Here is a 20,881-nt window from a genome sequence, read left to right as displayed (position 1 = left end):
GCGAGCGGGCGCCACCCGCATCGCGAATCGCATCCCGGCTGGAGGCGGAATCGCAGCGCACCCGGTCAGTGGATCTGACCGGGGCGCTGCGGGAGCGAGAGTGTAGCGAGCGCTCCGGGGAGGAGCGGGGACCCGGAGCGCTCGGCGTAACAGTGCCCCCCCCCCTTGGGTCTCCCCCTCTTCTTGGAGCCTGAGAACCTGAGGACCAGATTTTTATCTAGGATATTGTCCTCAGGTTCCCAGGATCTCTCTTCAGGACCACAGCCCTCCCAGTCAACCAAAAAGAAGGTTTTTCCTCTGACCTTTTTGGAGGCCAGTATCTCCTTTACAGGAAAGAAGTCTGAAGAACCGGAGACAGGAGTGGGAGAGATAAGTTTAGGAGAGAAACGGTTGATGATGAGTGGTTTAAGAAGAGAAACGTGAAAGGCATTAGGAATACGAAGAGAAGGAGGGAGAAGAAGTTTATAAGAGACAGGATTAATCTGGCACAAAATTTTGAAAGGACCAAGATAGCGTGGTCCCAATTTGTAGCTGGGAACACGGAAGCGGACATATTTAGCGGAGAGCCATACCTTGTCTCCGGGAGAAAAAATGGGGGGAGCTCTTCTTTTCTTATCAGCAAACTTCTTCATGCGTGATGAAGCCTGTAAGAGAGAATTTTGGGTCTCTTTCCATATGGTGGAAAGATCACGAGATATTTCATCCACAGCGGGCAAACCAGAGGGCAAGGGAGTAGGGAGGGGGGGAAGAGGGTGACGGCGGCCGTACACCACGAAAAATGGGGATTTGGAGGAAGATTCAGAGACTCTGAAGTTATATGAGAATTCGGCCCATGGTAGAAGATCTGCCCAGTCATCCTGGCGGGAGGAAACAAAATGCCGTAAATAATCACCCAGGACCTGGTTAATTCTTTCTACTTGCCCATTGGATTGAGGATGATAGGCAGAAGAAAAGTTTAATTTAATCTTGAGTTGTTTACAGAGAGCCCTCCAGAATTTTGACACGAATTGGACGCCTCTATCCGAGACGATCTGCGTGGGCAACCCGTGAAGACGAAAAATGTGTACAAAAAATTGTTTTGCCAACTGAGGCGCTGAAGGAAGACCAGGAAGAGGGATGAAATGTGCCATCTTGGAGAATCGATCAACGACCACCCAAACAACAGTGTTGCCACGGGATGAGGGTAAGTTTGTAATAAAGTCCATACCAATCAGAGACCAAGGCTGTTCGGGAACAGGCAGAGGATGAAGAAGACCAGCGGGCTTCTGGCGAGGAGTCTTATCCCGGGCACAGACAGTGCAGGCTCGCACAAAATCCACAACATCCGTCTCCAGAGTCGGCCACCAATAGAAACGAGAGATGAGTTGTACGGATTTCTTGATGCCCGCATGACCTGCGAGATGGGAGGAATGACCCCATTTGAGGATTCCGAGGCGTTGGCGTGGAGAGACGAAGGTCTTCCCTGGAGGAGTTTGCCTGATGGAGGCTGTAGAAGTGGAGATCAGGCAGTCAGGAGGAATGATGTGTTGCGGAGAGAGCTCTACTTCCGAGGCATCCGAGGAACGAGAGAGAGCATCGGCCCTAATGTTCTTATCGGCAGGCCGAAAGTGAATTTCAAAATTAAATCGGGCAAAGAACAGAGACCACCTGGCCTGGCGAGGATTCAGCCGTTGGGCAGACTGGAGATAGGAGAGGTGTCACGATGCCGGCTGGCAGGTAGTGGATCCTCTGTGCCAAAGAGGGATTGGCGTGGACCGTGCTAGTGGATCGGTTCTAAGTCACTACTGGTTTTCACCAGAGCCCGCCGCAAAGCGGGATGGTCTTGCTGCGGCGGTAGTGACCAGGTCGTATCCACTAGCAACGGCTCAACCTCTCTGACTGCTGAAGATAGGCGCGGTACAAGGGAGTAGACAGAAGCAAGGTCGGACGTAGCAGAAGGTCGGGGCAGGCAGCAAGGATCGTAGTCAGGGGCAACGGCAGGAGGTCTGGAACACAGGCTAGGAACACACAAGGAAACGCTTTCACTGGCACAATGGCAACAAGATCCGGCGAGGGAGTGAAGGGGAAGTGAGGTATAAATAGGGAGTGCACAGGTGAACACACTAATTGGAACCACTGCGCCAATCAGCGGCGCAGTGGCCCTTTAAATCGCAGAGACCCGGCGCGCGCGCGCCCTAGGGAGCGGGGCCACGCGCGCCGGGACAGGACAGACGGAGAGCGAGTCAGGTACGGGAGCCGGGGTGCGCATCGCGAGCGGGCGCTACCCGCATCGCGAATCGCATCCCGGCTGGAAACGGTATCGCAGCGCACCGGGTCAGTGGAGCTGCCCGGAGCGCTGCGGTAGCGAGAGAGAAGCGAGCGCTCCGGGGAGGAGCGGGGACCCGGAGCGCTCGGCGTAACAGTACCCCCCCCCTTGGGTCTCCCCCTCTTCTTAGAGCCTGAGAACCTGAGGAGCAGACTTTTGTCTAGGATGTTGTCCTCAGGTTCCCAGGATCTCTCTTCAGGTCCACAGCCCTCCCAATCCACCAAAAAGAACTTTTTCCCTCTGACCGTCTTGGAGGCCAGTATCTCTTTCACTGAGAAGACGTCAGAAGAACCGGAGACAGGAGTGGGAGAAACTAACTTGGGAGAGAAACGGTTGATGATGAGTGGTTTAAGAAGAGAGACATGAAAGGCATTAGGAATACGGAGAGAAGGAGGAAGAAGAAGTTTGTAAGAGACAGGATTAATTTGGCACAAGACTTTGAAAGGACCAAGATAGCGTGGACCCAGTTTGTAACTGGGGACACGAAAGCGGACATATTTAGCGGAGAGCCATACCTTGTCTCCGGGAGCAAAAATGGGGGGAGCTCTTCTTTTCTTATCGGCAAACTTTTTCATGCGAGATGAAGCCTGTAAAAGAGAATCTTGGGTCTCTTTCCATATGATGGAAAGATCACGAGTCACTTCATCTACAGCGGGCAAACCAGAGGGCAAGGGAGTAGGGAGGGGGGGAAGAGGGTGACGGCCGTACACCACGAAAAATGGGGATTTGGAGGAAGATTCAGAGACTCTAAAGTTATACGAGAATTCGGCCCATGGTAGAAGATCTGCCCAATCATCCTGGCGGGAGGAAACAAAATGTCGTAAATAATCACCCAAGACCTGGTTAATTCTTTCCACTTGTCCATTGGATTGAGGATGATATGCAGAAGAAAAGTTTAATTTAATCTTGAGTTGTTTACAGAGAGCCCTCCAGAATTTTGACACGAATTGGACGCCTCTATCCGAGACGATCTGCGTGGGCAAACCGTGAAGACGAAAAATGTGTACAAAAATTGTTTTGTCAACTGAGGCGCTGAAGGAAGACCAGGAAGAGGAATAAAATGTGCCATCTTGGAAAATCGATCAACGACCACCCAAACAACAGTGTTGCCACGGGATGGGGGTAGGTCTGTAATAAAATCCATACCAATCAGAGACCAAGGCTGTTCGGGGACAGGCAGAGGATGAAGAAAACCAGCGGGCTTCTGGCGAGGAGTCTTATCCCGGGCACAGACAGTGCAGGCTCGCACAAAGTCCACGACATCCGTCTCCAGAGTCGGCCACCAATAGAAGCGAGAGATGAGTTGCACAGATTTCTTGATGCCTACATGACCTGCGAGATGGGAGGAGTGACCCCATTTGAGGATTCCGAGGCGTTGGCGTGGAGAGACGAAGGTCTTCCCTGGAGGAGTTTGCCTGATGGAGGCTGGAGAAGTGGAAATCAGGCAGTCAGGAGGAATGATGTGTTGCGGAGAGAGTTCAACTTCCGAGGCATCCGAGGAACGAGAGAGAGCATCGGCCCTAATGTTCTTATCGGCAGGCCGAAAGTGAATTTCAAAATTAAATCGGGCAAAGAACAGAGACCACCTGGCCTGGCGAGGATTCAGCCGTTGGGCAGACCGGAGATAGGAGAGGTTCTTGTGATCGGTGTAAATAATAACTGGAAATCTTGATCCCTCCAGCAGATGCCTCCATTCCTCAAGTGCTAATTTAATGGCTAGAAGCTCTCGATCCCCGATGGAGTAGTTTCTCTCCGCCGGAGAGAAGGTCCTAGAAAAAAAACCACAAGTAACAGCATGCCCGGAAGAATTTTTTTGTAGAAGGACCGCTCCAGCTCCTACAGAGGAGGCATCAACCTCCAATAGGAAGGGTTTAGAAGGGTCAGGTCTGGAGAGCACGGGAGCCGAAGAAAAGGCAGACTTGAGCCGTTTAAAGGCGTCTTCCGCTTGAGGAGGCCAAGACTTGGGATTGGCATTTTTTTTGGTTAAAGCCACGATAGGGGCCACAACGGTAGAAAAATGTGGAATAAATTGCCTGTAATAATTGGCGAACCCCAAAAAACGTTGGATAGCACGGAGTCCGGAGGGGCGTGGCCAATCTAAGACGGCAGAGAGTTTGTCTGGATCCATTTGTAGTCCCTGGCCAGAGACCAAGTATCCTAGGAAAGGAAGAGATTGGCATTCAAACAGACATTTCTCTATCTTGGCATAAAGTTGATTGTCACGAAGCCTCTGAAGAACCATACGGACATGCTGGCGGTGTTCTTCTAGATTGGCAGAAAAAATCAGGATATCGTCCAGATATACAACAACACAGGAGTATAAGAGATCACGGAAAATTTCATTAACAAAGTCTTGGAAGACGGCAGGGGCGTTGCACAGGCCAAAGGGCATGACCAGATACTCAAAGTGTCCATCTCTAGTGTTAAATGCCGTTTTCCATTCATCCCCCTCTCTGATGCGGATGAGATTATAAGCACCTCTTAAGTCCAGTTTGGTAAAGATGTGGGCACCTTGGAGGCGATCAAAGAGTTCAGAGATGAGGGGTAGGGGGTAGCGGTTCTTTACCGTGATTTTATTAAGACCGCGGTAGTCAATGCAAGGACGTAGAGAGCCATCTTTTTTGGACACAAAGAAAAATCCGGCTCCGGCAGGAGAGGAGGATTTACGGATAAAGCCTTTTTTTAAATTTTCCTGGATGTACTCCGACATAGCAAGAGTCTCTGGGGCGGACAGAGGATAGATTCTGCCCCGGGGTGGAGTAGTGCCCGGGAGGAGGTCAATAGGACAATCATAAGGCCTGTGAGGAGGTAGAGTCTCAGCTTGTTTTTTGCAAAAAACATCCGCAAAGTCCATATAGGCCTTAGGGAGACCGGTTACAGGAGGAACCACAGAGTCACGGCAAGGGGTACTGGGAACCGGTTTTAGGCAGTCCTTGAAACAAGAGGGACCCCAACTCTTGATCTCCCCAGTGGACCAATCCAGGGTTGGGGAATGGAGTTGAAGCCAGGGTAGTCCAAGGAGGATTTCGGAAGTGCAATTGGGGAGGACCAAAAATTCAATCTTCTTGTGATGAGGTCCGATGCACATTAGAAGGGGCTCCGTGCGGAAACGTATGGTACAGTCCAATCTTTCATTGTTTACACAATTGATGTAGAGGGGTCTGGCGAGACTGGTCACTGGGATGTTGAACCTGTTGACGAGAGAGGCCAAAATAAAATTTCCTGCAGATCCGGAATCCAAGAAGGCCATAGTAGAGAAGGATAAGGCAGAGGCAGATATCCGCACAGGCACAGTAAGACGTGGAGAAGCAGAGTAGACATCAAGGACTGTCACACCTTTGTGCGGAGTCAGCGTACGTCTTTCCAGGCGGGGAGGACGGATAGGACAATCCTTCAGGAAGTGTTCGGTACCGGCACAGTACAGGCAGAGATTCTCCATGCGGCGTCGTGTCCTCTCTTGAGGTGTCAGGCGAGACCGGTCGACCTGCATAGCCTCCACGGCGGGAGGCACAGGAACGGATTGCAGGGGACCAGAGGAGAGAGGAGCCGGGGAGAAAAAACGCCTTGTGCGAACAAAGTCCATATCCTGGCGGAGCTCCTGACGCCTTTCGGAAAAACGCATGTCAATGCGAGTGGCAAGATGGATGAGTTCATGTAGGTTAGCAGGGATTTCTTGTGCGGCCAGAACATCTTTAATGTTGCTGGATAGGCCTTTTTTAAAGGTCGTGCAGAGGGCCTCATTATTCCAGGATAATTCTGAAGCAAGAGTACGGAATTGTACGGCGTACTCGCCAACGGAAGAATTACCCTGGACCAGGTTCAACAGGGCAGTCTCAGCAGAAGAGGCTCGGGCAGGTTCCTCAAAGACACTTCGAATTTCCGAGAAGAAGGAGTGTATAGAGGCAGTGACGGGGTCATTGCGGTCCCAGAGCGGTGTGGCCCATGACAGAGCTTTTCCAGACAGAAGGCTGACTACGAAAGCCACCTTAGACCTTTCAGTAGGAAACTGGTCCGACATCATCTCCAAGTGCAGGGAACATTGGGAAAGAAAGCCACGGCAGAATTTAGAGTCCCCATCAAATTTATCCGGCAAGGATAGTCGTAGACCAGAAGCGGCCACTCGCTGCGGAGGAGGTGCAGGAGCTGGCGGAGGAGATGATTGCTGAAGCTGTGGTAGTAGCTGCTGTAGCATCACGGTCAGTTGAGACAGCTGTTGGCCTTGTTGCGCTATCTGTTGTGACTGCTGGGCGACCACCGTGGTGAGGTCGGCGACAACTGGCAGAGGAACTTCAGCGGGATCCATGGCCGGATCTACTGTCACGATGCCGGCTGGCAGGTAGTGGATCCTCTGTGCCAGAGAGGGATTGGCGTGGACCGTGCTAGTGGATCGGTTCTAAGTCACTACTGGTATTCACCAGAGCCCGCCGCAAAGCGGGATGGTCTTGCTGCGGCGGTAGTGACCAGGTCGTATCCACTAGCAACGGCTCAACCTCTCTGACTGCTGAAGATAGGCGCGGTACAAGGGAGTAGACAGAAGCAAGGTCGGACGTAGCAGAAGGTCGGGGCAGGCAGCAAGGATCGTAGTCAGGGGCAACGGCAGGAGGTCTGGAACACAGGCTAGGAACACACAAGGAAACGCTTTCACTGGCACAATGGCAACAAGATCCGGCGAGGGAGTGAAGGGGAAGTGAGGTATAAATAGGGAGTGCACAGGTGAACACACTAATTGGAACCACTGCGCCAATCAGCGGCGCAGTGGCCCTTTAAATCGCAGAGACCCGGCGCGCGCGCGCCCTAGGGAGCGGGGCCGCGCGCGCCGGGACAGGACAGACGGAGAGCGAGTCAGGTACGGGAGCCGGGGTGCGCATCGCGAGCGGGCGCTACCCGCATCGCGAATCGCATCCCGGCTGGAGACGGTATCGCAGCGCACCGGGTCAGTGGAGCTGCCCGGAGCGCTGCGGTAGCGAGAGAGAAGCGAGCGCTCCGGGGAGGAGCGGGGACCCAGAGCGCTCGGCGTAACAAGAGGTTCTTGTGATCGGTGTAAATAATAACTGGAAATCTTGATCCCTCCAGCAGATGCCTCCATTCCTCAAGTGCTAATTTAATGGCTAGTAGCTCTCGATCCCCGATGGAGTAGTTCCTCTCCGCCGGAGAGAAGGTCTTAGAAAAAAAACCACAAGTAACAGCATGCCCGGAAGAATTTTTTTGTAGAAGGACCGCTCCAGCTCCTACTGAGGAGGCATCAACCTCCAATAGGAAGGGTTTAGATGGGTCAGGTCTGGAGAGCACGGGAGCTGAAGAAAAGGCAGACTTGAGCTGTTTAAAGGCGTCTTCCGCTTGAGGAGGCCATGACTTAGGATTGGCATTCTTTTTGGTTAAAGCCACGATAGGAGCCACAATGGTGGAAAAATGTGGAATAAATTGTCTGTAATAATTGGCGAACCCCAAAAAACGTTGGATAGCACGGAGTCCGGAGGGGCGTGGCCAATCTAAGACGGCAGAGAGTTTGTCTGGATCCATTTGTAGTCCCTGGCCAGAGACCAAGTATCCTAGGAAAGGAAGAGATTGACATTCAAACAGACATTTCTCCATTTTGGCATAAAGTTGATTGTCACGAAGTCTCTGAAGAACCATGCGGACATGCTGGCGGTGTTCTTCTAGGTTGGCAGAAAAAATCAGGATATCGTCCAGATACACAACAACACAGGAATATAAGAGATCACGAAAAATTTCATTAACAAAGTCTTGGAAGACGGCAGGGGCGTTGCACAGGCCAAAGGGCATGACCAGATACTCAAAGTGTCCATCTCTAGTGTTAAATGCCGTTTTCCATTCATCCCCCTCTCTGATGCGGATGAGATTATAAGCACCTCTTAAGTCCAGTTTGGTAAAGATGTGGGCACCTTGGAGGCGATCAAAGAGTTCAGAGATGAGAGGTAGAGGGTAGCGGTTCTTTACCGTGATTTTATTAAGACCGCGGTAGTCAATGCAAGGACGTAGGGAGCCATCTTTTTTTGGACACAAAGAAAAATCCGGCTCCGGCAGGAGAGGAGGATTTGCGGATAAAGCCCTTTTTTAAATTTTCCTGGATGTACTCAGACATAGCAAGAGTCTCTGGGGCAGAGAGAGGATAAATTCTGCCCCGGGGTGGAGTAGTGCCCGGGAGGAGGTCAATAGGACAGTCATAAGGCCTGTGAGGAGGTAGAGTCTCAGCTTGTTTTTTGCAAAAAACATCCGCAAAGTCCATATAGGCCTTAGGGAGACCGGTTACAGGGGGAACCACAGGGTCACGGCAAGGAGTACTGGTAACCGGTTTAAGGCAGTCCTTGAAACAAGAGGGACCCCAACTCTTGATCTCCCCTGTGGACCAATCCAGGGTTGGGGAATGGTGTTGAAGCCAGGGTAGTCCAAGGAGAATTTCGGAAGTGCAATTGGAGAGGACCAAAAACTCAATTTTTTCGTGGTGAGGTCCGATGCACATTAGGAGGGGTTCCGTGCGGTAACGCACGGCACAGTCCAATCTTTCATTGTTAACGCAATTGATGTAGAGAGGTCTGGCGAGACTGGTCACTGGGATGTTGAACCTGTTGATGAGAGAGGCCAAAATAAAGTTTCCTGCAGATCCGGAGTCCAAGAAGGCCTTAGTGGAGAAGGTGAAGGTAGAGGCAGATATCCGCACAGGCACAGTAAGACGTGGAGAAGCAGAGTTGACATCAAGGACTGTTTCACCTTTGTGCGGAGTCAGCGTACGTCTTTCCAGGCGGGGAGGACGGATAGGACAATCCTTGAGGAAGTGTTCGGTACCGGCACAGTACAGGCAGAGATTCTCCATGCGGCGTCGTGTCCTCTCTTGAGGTGTCAGGCGAGACCGGTCAACTTGCATAGCCTCCACGGCGGGAGGCACAGGAACGGATTGCAGAGGACCAGAGGAGAGAGGAGCCGGGGAGAAAAAACGCCTCGTGCGAACAAAGTCCATATCCTGGCGGAGCTCCTGACGCCTTTCGGAAAAACGCATGTCAATGCGAGTGGCTAGATGAATGAGTTCATGTAGGTTAGCAGGAATTTCTCGTGCGACCAGAACAGCTTTAATGTTGCTGGATAGGCCTTTTTTAAAGGTCGCACAGAGGGCCTCATTATTCCAGGAAAGTTCTGAAGCAAGAGTACGGAATTGCACAGCGTACTCGCCAACGGAAGAATTACCCTGGACCAGGTTCAGCAGGGCAGTCTCAGCAGAAGAGGCTCGGGCAGGTTCCTCAAAGACACTTCGAATTTCCGAGAAGAAGGAGTGTACAGAGGCAGTGACGGGGTCATTGCGGTCCCAGAGCGGTGTGGCCCATGGCAGAGCTTTTCCAGACAGAAGGCTGACTACGAAAGCCACCTTAGACCTTTCAGTAGGAAACTGGTCCGACATCATCTCCAAGTGCAGGGAACATTGTGAAAGAAAGCCACGGCAAAACTTAGAGTCCCCATCAAATTTATCCGGCAAGGATAGTCGTAGGCCTGAGGCGGCCACTCGCTGCGGAGGAGGTGCAGGAGCTGGCGGAGGAGATGTTTGCTGAAGCTGTGGTAGTAGCTGCTGTAGCATCACGGTCAGTTGAGACAGCTGGTGGCCTTGTTGCGCTATCTGTTGTGACTGCTGGGCGACCACCGTGGTGAGGTCGGCGACAACTGGCAGAGGAACTTCAGCGGGATCCATGGCCGGATCTACTGTCACGATGCCGGCTGGCAGGAGGTGGATCCTCTGTGCCAGAGAGGGATTGGCGTGGACCGTGCTAGTGGACCGGTTCTAAGTCACTACTGGTATTCACCAGAGCCCGCCGCAAAGCGGGATGGTCTTGCTGCGGCGGTAGTGACCAGGTCGTATCCACTAGCAACGGCTCAACCTCTCTGACTGCTGAAGAAAGGCGCGGTACAAGGGAGTAGACAGAAGCAAGGTCGGACGTAGCAGAAGGTCGGGGCAGGCAGCAAGGATCGTAGTCAGGGGCAACGGCAGGAGGTCTGGAACACAGGCTAGGAACACACAAGGGAACGCTTTCACTGGCACAATGGCAACAAGATCCGGCGAGGGAGTGCAGGGGAAGTGAGGTATACATAGGGAGTGCACAGGTGAACACACTGATTAGAACCACTGCGCCAATCAGCGGCGCAGTGGCCCTTTAAATCGCAGAGACCCGGCGCGCGCGCGTCCTAGGGAGCGGGGCCGCGCGCGCCGGGACAGGACCGACGGAGAGCGAGTCAGGTACGGGAGCCGGGGTGCGCATCGCGAGCGGGCGCCACCCGCATCGCGAATCGCATCCCGGCCGGAGGCGGAATCGCAGCGCACCCGGTCAGTGGATCTGACCGGGGCGCTGCGGGAGCGAGAGTGTAGCGAGCGCTCCGGGGAGGAGCGGGGACCCGGAGCGCTCGGCGTAACAGCGTGGAGCAAAATTTTGTATAGTCATGCAATATTAAGTGGCCCAGCCCCTTGACCCCTCTTTTTTGTGGCTCCCCGCCCCCCTCAGCCACGCCCATGGCCCATGCCCCAGATCTTTTGGAGACCTAGCAACACCCCTGGTTTGGGGAAGTAAAATAGGGAGTACTATTTGTCTTGATATATTGGATGTTCAGTAACAATATTACATACAGTAATATGTATGGTGATAACATTTTGTGTTATTTGGCAACTTAATGGCTATTATTTAGAGGTGTAAAGTATTACCATGTGTAGTGATTTGTCTAATATCTCTGTTTTCTTGTAGCTATATATGTAGTTCTTATGGATTTTTTTTATTAACCCACGGCTGCATTTATCATAGCCTGAGGCTCTGACACCTATAAATACAGTATTGCACTATTCTGTTTAATTTATTTATCTCTAAGGCTACGTGAGGGGAATCTAGGAAACTTAGCCAACAAAAATATCTTGGGCACAATCTTTATAACATTCCAATGAGTTTTATATATGATTCCACCTAAATAGAGGCATACAGTCCATACATTGAGGTAAAAACATGTTCTCCAGCAGCCAGTATAGTAGAAAAACATGGTCATTACAGCAGTGCAGATTAAACGTTAGTCCCGACGCGTTTCGGCCTGTCCATTGGCCTTAATCATGTATACATACAATAGTGAGAGATACACATTCAAAACAAATAGATGGGTTCGTGTAACATGCAGACCCTCCTTACTCATTACCAGACACATATCACCTGGAGTATTAACACCTTGCTGTCCGCGTGTATTAATGAACGGAACCGCTCTGTGTGAATCGGTACTCAGCTGATATGCATCACTTTGCTTTATGTTTTAATATTTAGCTAGTTGGATAAGATGTTACTGTTGTTATCTCTATTGCAATATTTTATACTATAAAAGTGGCAAGTAACTGCCAAGGTCTATCTCATGCAGTGTGAACATGACTCTTATTATTGTTGATACTAAAATTCCAAGTAAAGCCATGTAGATAGTGATCTTTTATATGTATAAGTGTTAACACTATTATTTGTATACCCATTCGAGAGCATTTCAAGTTAAAGTCATATTGAATCAAATATATTTTTCTTGGATTGAAAAACATTTATACCCCGATATGACTTTTTTTTAAATAACAGATAAAATGATATACCCACAATAGAAATAACTTAAAATTAATTTCAAGTACACAATACACACTACAGAAAATCTCGGTGCGTCATGGATCTGGTAGGTCATCATTTTTTCATTTGTATTTTTTATTTTTATTTTATATGTATGTAGGGACTGTAGTTATTCTTTGTATTATATGTGTTTATGTGACTAATATATGGGGGGTTGCAAGTTCATGAAGAATCACTCTGTTGAAAGCACAAAACCATTAGGGTGCCCACAAAGAATGTTTTTGTTTGTATGGTAAGATGAGATCATGGCGTAAATTCAGACAAACTGGCTGATGGTTAGTTAACATGAAAATCCAATATCTTTCTCTAGCATTGATATTTTGAATTTTTATACCTGAGATATGTTTCCTGAAGCATGTTTTTAATTAATTGGATGTGCACCCTACCTATTTTTTTTGGCAACTACTACAGGTGGCTAGATATACTACATTTTTAGTATTACAGTTAATGTAATTTTGTATTATGTATTCTTTATTAGTTGTACTAGATTGAAATTTTTCTGTTCTGATAATATATGAACATGTCAGACACCGTTGGTGAATTCGTTTATAGTTACCATTGTGATTAAACCAAGTATCCTTAAAGGGTACCTCTCATCAAATAAACTTTTGATATATTTTAGATTAATGAATGTTGAATAACTTTCCAATGGCATGTTAATGAAAAATATGCTTCTTTCTATTGTATTTTTCCCGATCAGACCTGTCAGCAAGCATTTCTGACTCATGCTGGAGTCCTAAACACTCAGAGCTGCCAGCCTGCTTTGTTCACAGCCAAACAGGCTGTGAACAAAGCAGGCTGGCAGCTCTGAGTGTTCTCCTTTGTGAACAAAGCAGACTGGCAGCTCGTAGTGTTTAGGACTCCAGCATGAGTCTGAAATGCTTGCTGTCAGGACTGGTAGGGAGACCCCTAGTGGTCATTTCTTCAAAGTGGAAAATGAAATAGAAAGAAGCATATTTTTTTAATAACATGCAATTGTAAAGTTATTCTGCATACACTAATCTATAATATATCAAAAGTTTTTTTGATGAGAGGTACCCTTTAAGTGGTTCCATGGAAAAATAGCTGAAGGACAAAATGGTCCATATTTATATGATATAAATAAAGAAGCATTGTTTTTCTAATGTACAGGCTGCTGGAGAATACTGATTTTCATTAGAATCTAGGCTAATCAAGCCAGCGGAGTGGCTCTCCGAGCTCCGGGCACCAATACAGATACAATAGCAAGAGGGCTGGCACATTACAAACCTGTAAGTGCGGAAGTGTTGTTTAGTCCATACATTTGGTTCACAAAATGGAGTTAATCCAGTAACCTCCTTGAAATGCATTAGCATCATTTTGTGGGCTAGAAAGGGGAACTACACTTTATGAACAGCTCAAGGCCCATAGTAACCAAAATCCTCCTCTACATGATGACAGTACAGGAAATGTGTGGTTGTGTAGGGCTAGTAGTAGTCTTAGTTATAGTAGCAGCAGTACAGTATAGAAAGTATAGAACATGATGGACAAAGCAAGAGATGTGTGGTTGTGTAGTACTAGTAGTACAGTATGGAACATGATGGACAAGACAGGATATGCACCACTGTGTAGGGCAAGTAGTAGTAGTGGTAGCAGCAGCAGCAGTAGAAGTAGTAGTAGTAATAGTAGTAGCAGTAGTAGTAGCAGTAGTAGTAGCAGCAGTAGTAGTAGTAGGAGTAGTAATAGTAGTAGTAGTAGCAGCAGCAATAGTAGTAGCAGCAGCAGTAGTAGTAGTAGTAGTAGCAGCAGTAGTAGTAGCAGCCGCAGTAGCAGTAGTAGTAGTACAGGGTGGGCCATTTATATGGATACACCTTAATAAAATGGGAATGGTTGGTGATATTAACTTCCTGCTGTTTGTGGCACATTAGTATATGTGAGGGGGGAAACTTTTCAAGATGGGTGGTGACCATGGCGGCCATTTTGAAGTCGACCATTTTGAATCCAACTTTAGTTTTTTCAATAGGAAGAGGGTCATGTGACACGTCAAACTTATTGGGAATTTCACAAGAAAAACAATGATGTGCTTGGTTTTAACGTAACTTTATTCTTTCATGAGTTATTTACAAGTTTCTGACCACTTATAAAATGTGTTCAATGTGCTGCCCATTGTGTTGGATTGTCAATGCAACCCTCTTCTCCCACTCTTCACACACTGATAGCAACACCGCAGGAGAAATGCTAGCACAGGCTTCCAGTATCTATAGTTTCAGGTGCTGCACATCTCGTATCTTCACAACATAGACAATTGCTTTCAGATGACCCCAAAGATAAAAGTCTAAGGGGGTCAGATCGGGAGACCTTGGGGGCCATTCAACTGGCCCACGACAACCAATCCACTTTCCAGGAAACTGTTCGTCTAGGAATGCTCGGACCTGACACCCATAATGTGGTGGTGCACCATCTTACTGGAAAAACTCAGGGAACGTGCCAGCTTCAGTGCATAAAGAGGGAAACACATCATCATGTAGTAATTTCACATATCCAGTGGCCTTGAGGTTTCCATTGATGAAGAATGGCCCCACTATCTTTGTATCCCATATACCACACCATACCATCAATTTTTGTGTTCCAACAGTCTTGGAGGGATCTATCCAATGTGAGTTAGTGTCAGACCAATAGCGGTGGTTTTGTTTGTTAACTTCACCATTCACATAAAAGTTTTCCTCATCATTGAACAAAATCTTCTCCGTAAACTGAGGGTCCTGTTCCCATTTTTGTTTTGCCCATTCTGCAGCACCTGAAACTACGAATACTGGAAGCCTGTGCTAGCATTTCTCCTGCGGTGTTGCTATCAGTGTGTGAAGAGTGGGAGAAGAGGTTTGCATTGACAATCCAGCACAATGGGAAGCACATTGAACACATTTTATAAGTATTCAGAAACTTGTAATAACTCATGAAAGAATAAAGTTACGTTAAAACCAAGCACATCATTATTTTTCTTGTGAAATTCCCAATATGTGTCACATGACCCTCTTCCTATTGAAAAAAACAAAGTTGGATTCAAAATAGCCGACTTCAAAATGGCCACCATGGTCACCACCCATCTTGAAAAGTTTCCCCCTCACATATACTAATGTACCACAAACAGGAAGTTAATATCACCAACCATTCCCATTTTATTAAGGTGCTTCCACATAAATGGCCAACCCTGTAGTAGCAGTACTAGTAGTAGAAGTAGCAGTAGTAGCAGTAGTAGTAGTAGCAATAGTAATAGTAGTAGTAGCAGAAGTAGTAATAGTAGTAGCAGAAGTAGTAATAGTAGTAGTAGCAGCAGCAGCAGTAGTAGTAGTAGAAGTAGCAGTAGTAGTAGTAGCAGTAGTAGTAGTAGCAGCAGTAGTTGCAGTTGTAGTAGTAGTAATAGTAGTAGTAGCAGCAGCAGCAGTAGTATTAGTAGCAGTAGTAGTAGTAGCAGTAATAGTAGCAGTAGTAGTATAAGCAATAGTAGCAGAAGTAGTAGCAGTAGCAGTAGTAGTATAAGCAATAGTAGCAGTAGCATTTGTAGTAGTAGTAGTAGTTGTACTAGTAGTAGCAGTAGTAGTAGCAGTTGTAGTAAAATAAACGCAAAATATGCACAAAAATATATGTTTCTACCTATAAGCAAAAGGGGGCTAACCCTGCAACTATTGAAATAACCCCTAAAGTGGGAGTAGTAATATTGATTAACAGCAGAGAAAATCCCTCAAATAAATATGGCACTAACCACCATAATAATCTATATAGACTCCAATTGTAAAGATAACACAAAGAACACAGGAGCTATTACCATTGGTAATTAAATAGTTAATCTTTATTGAAATACATCATTCAAATACATAAAACCAATTAAAAAAGGAGAAATCAGCTGCAAAGGGCGGCAATACCTGGGACATACAGTAACTGAAGTACCAGTGTATAAAAGTTATACTGTAAACGCAGCTTTATATAATCAATACTATTATATAATCAATACTATTGCGGCAGATAGCTTGGGCTAAAAAGCCCTAAAGGGCAATTGCAAACTACGCTAACGCCACATATAAGCATCAAGAAAAACTTAAAGCAACAACCGCAATGTATACATACCAAAGATTGTAACAAGTAGTACTAGAAGTCCCAGGACGAAGGTCAGTGTACCGAAACACGTGTGGGGGTGGCGGCATCCTGGGACTTCTAGTACTACTTGCTACAATCTTTGGTATGTATACACTTCGGTTGTTGCTTTAAGTTTTTCTTGATGCTTATATGTGGCGTTAGCGTAGTTTGCACTTGCACTTGAGGGCTTTTTAGCCCAAGCTATCTGATGCAATGGTATTGATTATATATGTGGTGTCCCGGTACTGCATCTAATACGGTACCTATGTTTGTGTGGGTCCCCATAGCCAGAGTCCCTAGGACGTAGGGATCCCTGTTGTGTAGCCTACCCCTTGTCGCCTCTATTCCAACTAATAGCCTAGTAATTTATGTAAGGGTGATGTAAATATAGTAATATATGTAAATAAATGGTTAATTACCGGTTCCATAGCGTTGCAGGACCTGCGGGTCACGTGACTAGGTAAACTCTATGGTATTCTGCTTAAGGACCTTTGGAGGCCCGATGACGTATACAATCCCATTACTCTGAATGGTGAATGACAGATGTTTGGACCAATTGGATTCGCCCCGCCCCCTGCCCATATAAGGGAGCGATGGCCATGTTTTCTCTCTCTTGTTCCTGAGCTGTCAAACGAGAAGGATCTGCACAGCAACTATCTCAGTGAGTTAGGCCTGAGCCTTGCGGCAACGGCTGAGTAATTCCGAATAGAGAGTGTATCAATCCCCAGACACTCTGCAGCATCACCGGACCTAATATAACCCCTAAATCCGGATGGATCTGCAAATATCTACCCTAAATTCAGAGACTTTCTAAATAGCTCAAGGTCCACAACAACTTTCAGTCACTGAGCGATATAAGGACTGTTTGTATGAGACTGTTACTGTGCCTTGGATGTATCGCAAGCATTCAAGTAAAGTTGTTCAAGTTCAAGTTCAGTCATTTCATGCACCTATCGTTACTGGGAAGGGCGGCGATAGGCCAGAGCATTACCTCAACTTCAGTCATTTCATGCACCTATCGTTACTGGGAAGAGCGGCGATAGGCCGGAGCATTACCTCAGCGTACCAGCCCTCAGCCTGGCATCACGAACTATAGGGTTAACATTAACCCCTCATATACAGATACGATACCACCACTACCATACACCCCCCAATGGCTACCACAAAGCCTTTTTGGTGTTGCATGAACAGGATTTGGGTGTGTGCCTACTATTGCCACTATTGAAAGTGTACTCCCCCCCCCCCCCCCCAGAAAGTGAACTTTATTAATGTACTGTGATTTATACTTCGGAGTAAGGGGTTGCGCACACGGTGCTGTGTGGAGAAAGTGCGCATGTAAAGTAAGGGGGAGGCGAACAGTACAGTGGAGCTACAAGTTAGTGCGGGACATCCCGGCGCACGTGATCCAGAGACCCCGCCCACTGAAGCTCTCGGTGCCGCGGTGGCCATTTTGTCGGAGCCTAGTGCCAGAAACCAACAAAGAGAGACAGCTCAGTGCGGGAAAAGGCGCAGAGTGCGACAACGGGCTGGAAGCTGTGAGGAACCGGAACAGTACGGAATTTGAGACATCAGATTGCCGAATTGAAGTCCTGCATAGAGTCGCTTCAGCTGTCGATCAACGCACTCAAATTTCAATTAAAGGCTGTTGAGTTTCAGGTCACTGCTCTCAAATTTGAAATCTACGCTCTCAAGTTCCAGATTAAAGAACAACTGCGTATTTCTTTGGGACCTAGGAATCCAAGATCTATTTAAAGGGCCAGCATACCAAATACAGAAATGTCAGAACCTGCAGCCCCACAGTCCCCGCCTGAACAACAAGGGGGCAATGCTCCAGTGGCCCACCAATGGGGTCTCCACCCCAAGCCAGAAGAATGTTGCCGCCTTCACCAACGCTCTCGACCTCACAAGGACGTGCTCTGCCTGTGATGCCAGCAAGACCTCCAGCACAGGCGGAACAGGACCCAACCAGTCCGCCTTCAGTCTCTCCCTATGTGTTGGGAGCCCCAGTTGCTGCACCTGTCTTCTTGGGGAATCCTGTGCTTCCCACCTACAATGGTGACCCTTTTACATTAAGAGACTTTAAAGAAAAATTCTACAGCCTCTTTGCATTTTATGCACTTCCCCCTCATCAACAAGTACAGCTGCTTCTGGGACAACTCCAGGGACCCACCTGGCCAGTGGCTGATAAGGCCACAGTGGGACAGATTTTTGAAGGACTTTCTCAAGTGTTTGAATCTCATTCTCCCTCGGAGGTACGCCTCCGACTCTATGAACGATGCCAGAAGCCAGGTGAGACCCTCAGAGCATATGCAGTGGCTTTGCAGAGCGCATTAGAGGCGGTACAGAAGTTGGACTGCATCACGCCCAATCAGGGCAATCGAGTACTGATGGACCGTTTTATAGACGGGGCACTAAACAAATGGGACAAGGCCCAACTTAGGATGCTGGCCGTGCAAAATCCCGACATGGCTTTCCCAGCTTTTAAGAGACTCGCGGTTAAAGTAATAGAGTCGGGACCTCAGACAGAAGAGATTAGTGTCCCCGCTACTGAATCTCCGGGGCCCGCGCCCCAGCCGCCTGTCACTTCTCAATCTGCCCCACCAACACCTTCTTCTAGTCCTTGGCTTGGACAGCTGACTTACAAGACATTAAACAGGACATTGAACAGTTAGCCAAGGCCTTTAAAGAAATGGCGGTACGGCCAAATCCTTCTAGATCTGCAACACCACCACCTAAGAAGGCGGACCCTCGCCCTGTTGCTCCATCTAGTATCCCTCCTGTGAGACCACCTGGAAGTCAGAGACCCGTCTGTAGCTTTTGTAACAAGAATGGACACTGGAAGAGCCAATACTGGGCTTTAAACGGGCGTCCCCTGGGGTCGAGGACCGCACCCCAGGAGTAGAGGTTGAAGGTCCAGAATCAACCAGCGACAAGAAGGGACTGTCTGTGTATGTAGCTTCTTGTCCTTATGTACAGGTGATGATTGAGGGTGTCCTGTTACAAGCTCTGATAGATACGGGGTCTCAGGTATCCACTATTCCACAGGGGTTTTTCTATAAGTACTGGGGCCCAGAAAGGTTGTGTGACCCTCAGGAAGTGGAGTTCAGAGTAATTGCAGGGAACAGAAAACCAGTACCCAGGCATGGTTACTGGGAGCCCACGGTGCAGGTGGGAAAACATGTGTTAGGAAGACAGGGGGTGATTGTCACAAATGTTAGGGATGAGGGGGCAGCTGATTTCATTTTAGGCATGAATATTATGAGGCACTATTTTGTTGATATTGTCTGTGCACTGCATGCATCTCTCCCTCACTTGTCACCCCCTGGCCGGCGAGCTGCACAACACCACCTCAAAATCCTCCAAGCAGAACAGAAGTTCGTAAATCATCAAGGAGAAATCTGTCGAGTAAGGATTCAAGATATCCGAGCCATTAGTCTACAGCCACAGACAGAGACAGTTATTTGGTGCCGTGCCCGACCCGGGGTGAAAAATCAAGATTACCAAGTGCTCTTGGAAGCCCTTCTACTGGAAGATTGTCCCTTGGTGCGAGCTGCTAGAAGCCTGGTAACCATACGGAATGGGAAGGTCCCAGTGAGACTTATTAATCTCTCTAAAGTTGCTGTCCAACTATCCAAGTATACCCCAGTGGCTACTCTACACCATCTAGACATCCGAGATGTAGTCTCGAAGTCACAGGTGGTCCAATGAGGACCTGATCAGAATCCTGCGGAACCTTGGTGGAGCCAACTACAGATAGGAGACGAAGATACCCCCAAGGAACAGGTGGAAGGAGTCATCCAGGTGGTTAAGAAACATCAAGAAGCTTTCAGCAAATTCCCCACAGACTTTGGCAGGACCACCATGATCAAACATAGGATTCTCACTGGAGATAATCCACCCATTAAAGAGAGACATTGTCCTGTCGCTCCTGGGATGTATCAGACCATAAAGAAAATGCTATTGGAGATGAAAGAAGCCAATGTCATCCAGGAAAGCCAGAGTCCGTGGGCTGTACCTTTGGTCCTGGTGAAGAAAAAAGATGGAACTATCCGCTTTTGTGTCGATTACCGGAAATTGAACAACATAACTCATAAGGATGCCTATCCTCTCCCTCGCATTGAAGCATCCTTGACTGCGTTGGGGTCCGCTGCCTACTTTTCCACACTGGATCTGATGAGCGGCTACTGGCAGGTGCCAATGGCAGAAGAGGACAGAGAGAAGACTGCATTTGTGACCCCCATGGGTCTCTTCGAGTTTAAAAGTATGCCATTTGGACTGTGCAATGCACCAGCTACTTTCCAAAGCCTAATGGAGCGATGCTTGGGGCACATTAACTTCCAGAGTGTTTTGTTGTATTTAGATGACATCATAGTCTATTCTCAAACATACCAGGAACACCTGGATCACCTGAAAGAAGTTTTCCAAGTCCTTATCCGATATGGACTCAAGGTTAAACCTTCCAAATGTCACTTGCTAAAGCCACAAGTGCACTACCTAGGACATGTCATCAGTGCTCAAGGAGTCCAGCCTTATCCAGACAAAGTGAGTGCTGTGAAAGAGTGGCCTACACCCAGGACGGTGCGAGACGTCCGAAGTTTCCTGGGGTTTTTACGGGCGTTTCATCCCCCATTTTGCTCAAATTGCTGGACCCTTGACCGAATTACTGAGAGGAACTGCTCGGTATAATTATAATGGGAGGCTTCCCATCCAGTGGGCCGAAGAACAAGAAGATGCCTTCCGAGCCCTGAAGTATCTCCTCATGGAATCCCCCATATTGGCGTATCCTGAGTGCAGCCTTCCCTTCCATTTATACACAGACACTAGCTTTGAAGGTCTGGGGGTGGTCTTATCT

At 48.1% G+C, this 20,881-nt stretch overlaps 1 long non-coding RNA gene across 2 annotated transcripts in view; it reads left to right on the top strand.

The window, feature by feature from the left end:
- Positions 1 to 20,881, top strand: part of LOC130284371 (uncharacterized) — a 58,500-nt gene that overhangs the window by 15,574 nt on the left and 22,045 nt on the right. For both annotated transcript variants that reach the window (XR_008847004.1, XR_008847003.1), the window contains exon 3: positions 11,896 to 11,986. This is a non-coding gene — a long non-coding RNA (uncharacterized LOC130284371). The remainder of the gene's footprint in view (positions 1 to 11,895; positions 11,987 to 20,881) is intronic.

The sequence above is a fragment of the Hyla sarda genome, chromosome 8 (genome assembly GCF_029499605.1).
Source record: "Hyla sarda isolate aHylSar1 chromosome 8, aHylSar1.hap1, whole genome shotgun sequence".
Lineage (NCBI taxonomy): Eukaryota > Metazoa > Chordata > Amphibia > Anura > Hylidae > Hyla > Hyla sarda.
Note: the sequence above shows the minus strand (reverse complement) of the source record. Positions and strands in the feature narration are given on the sequence as shown.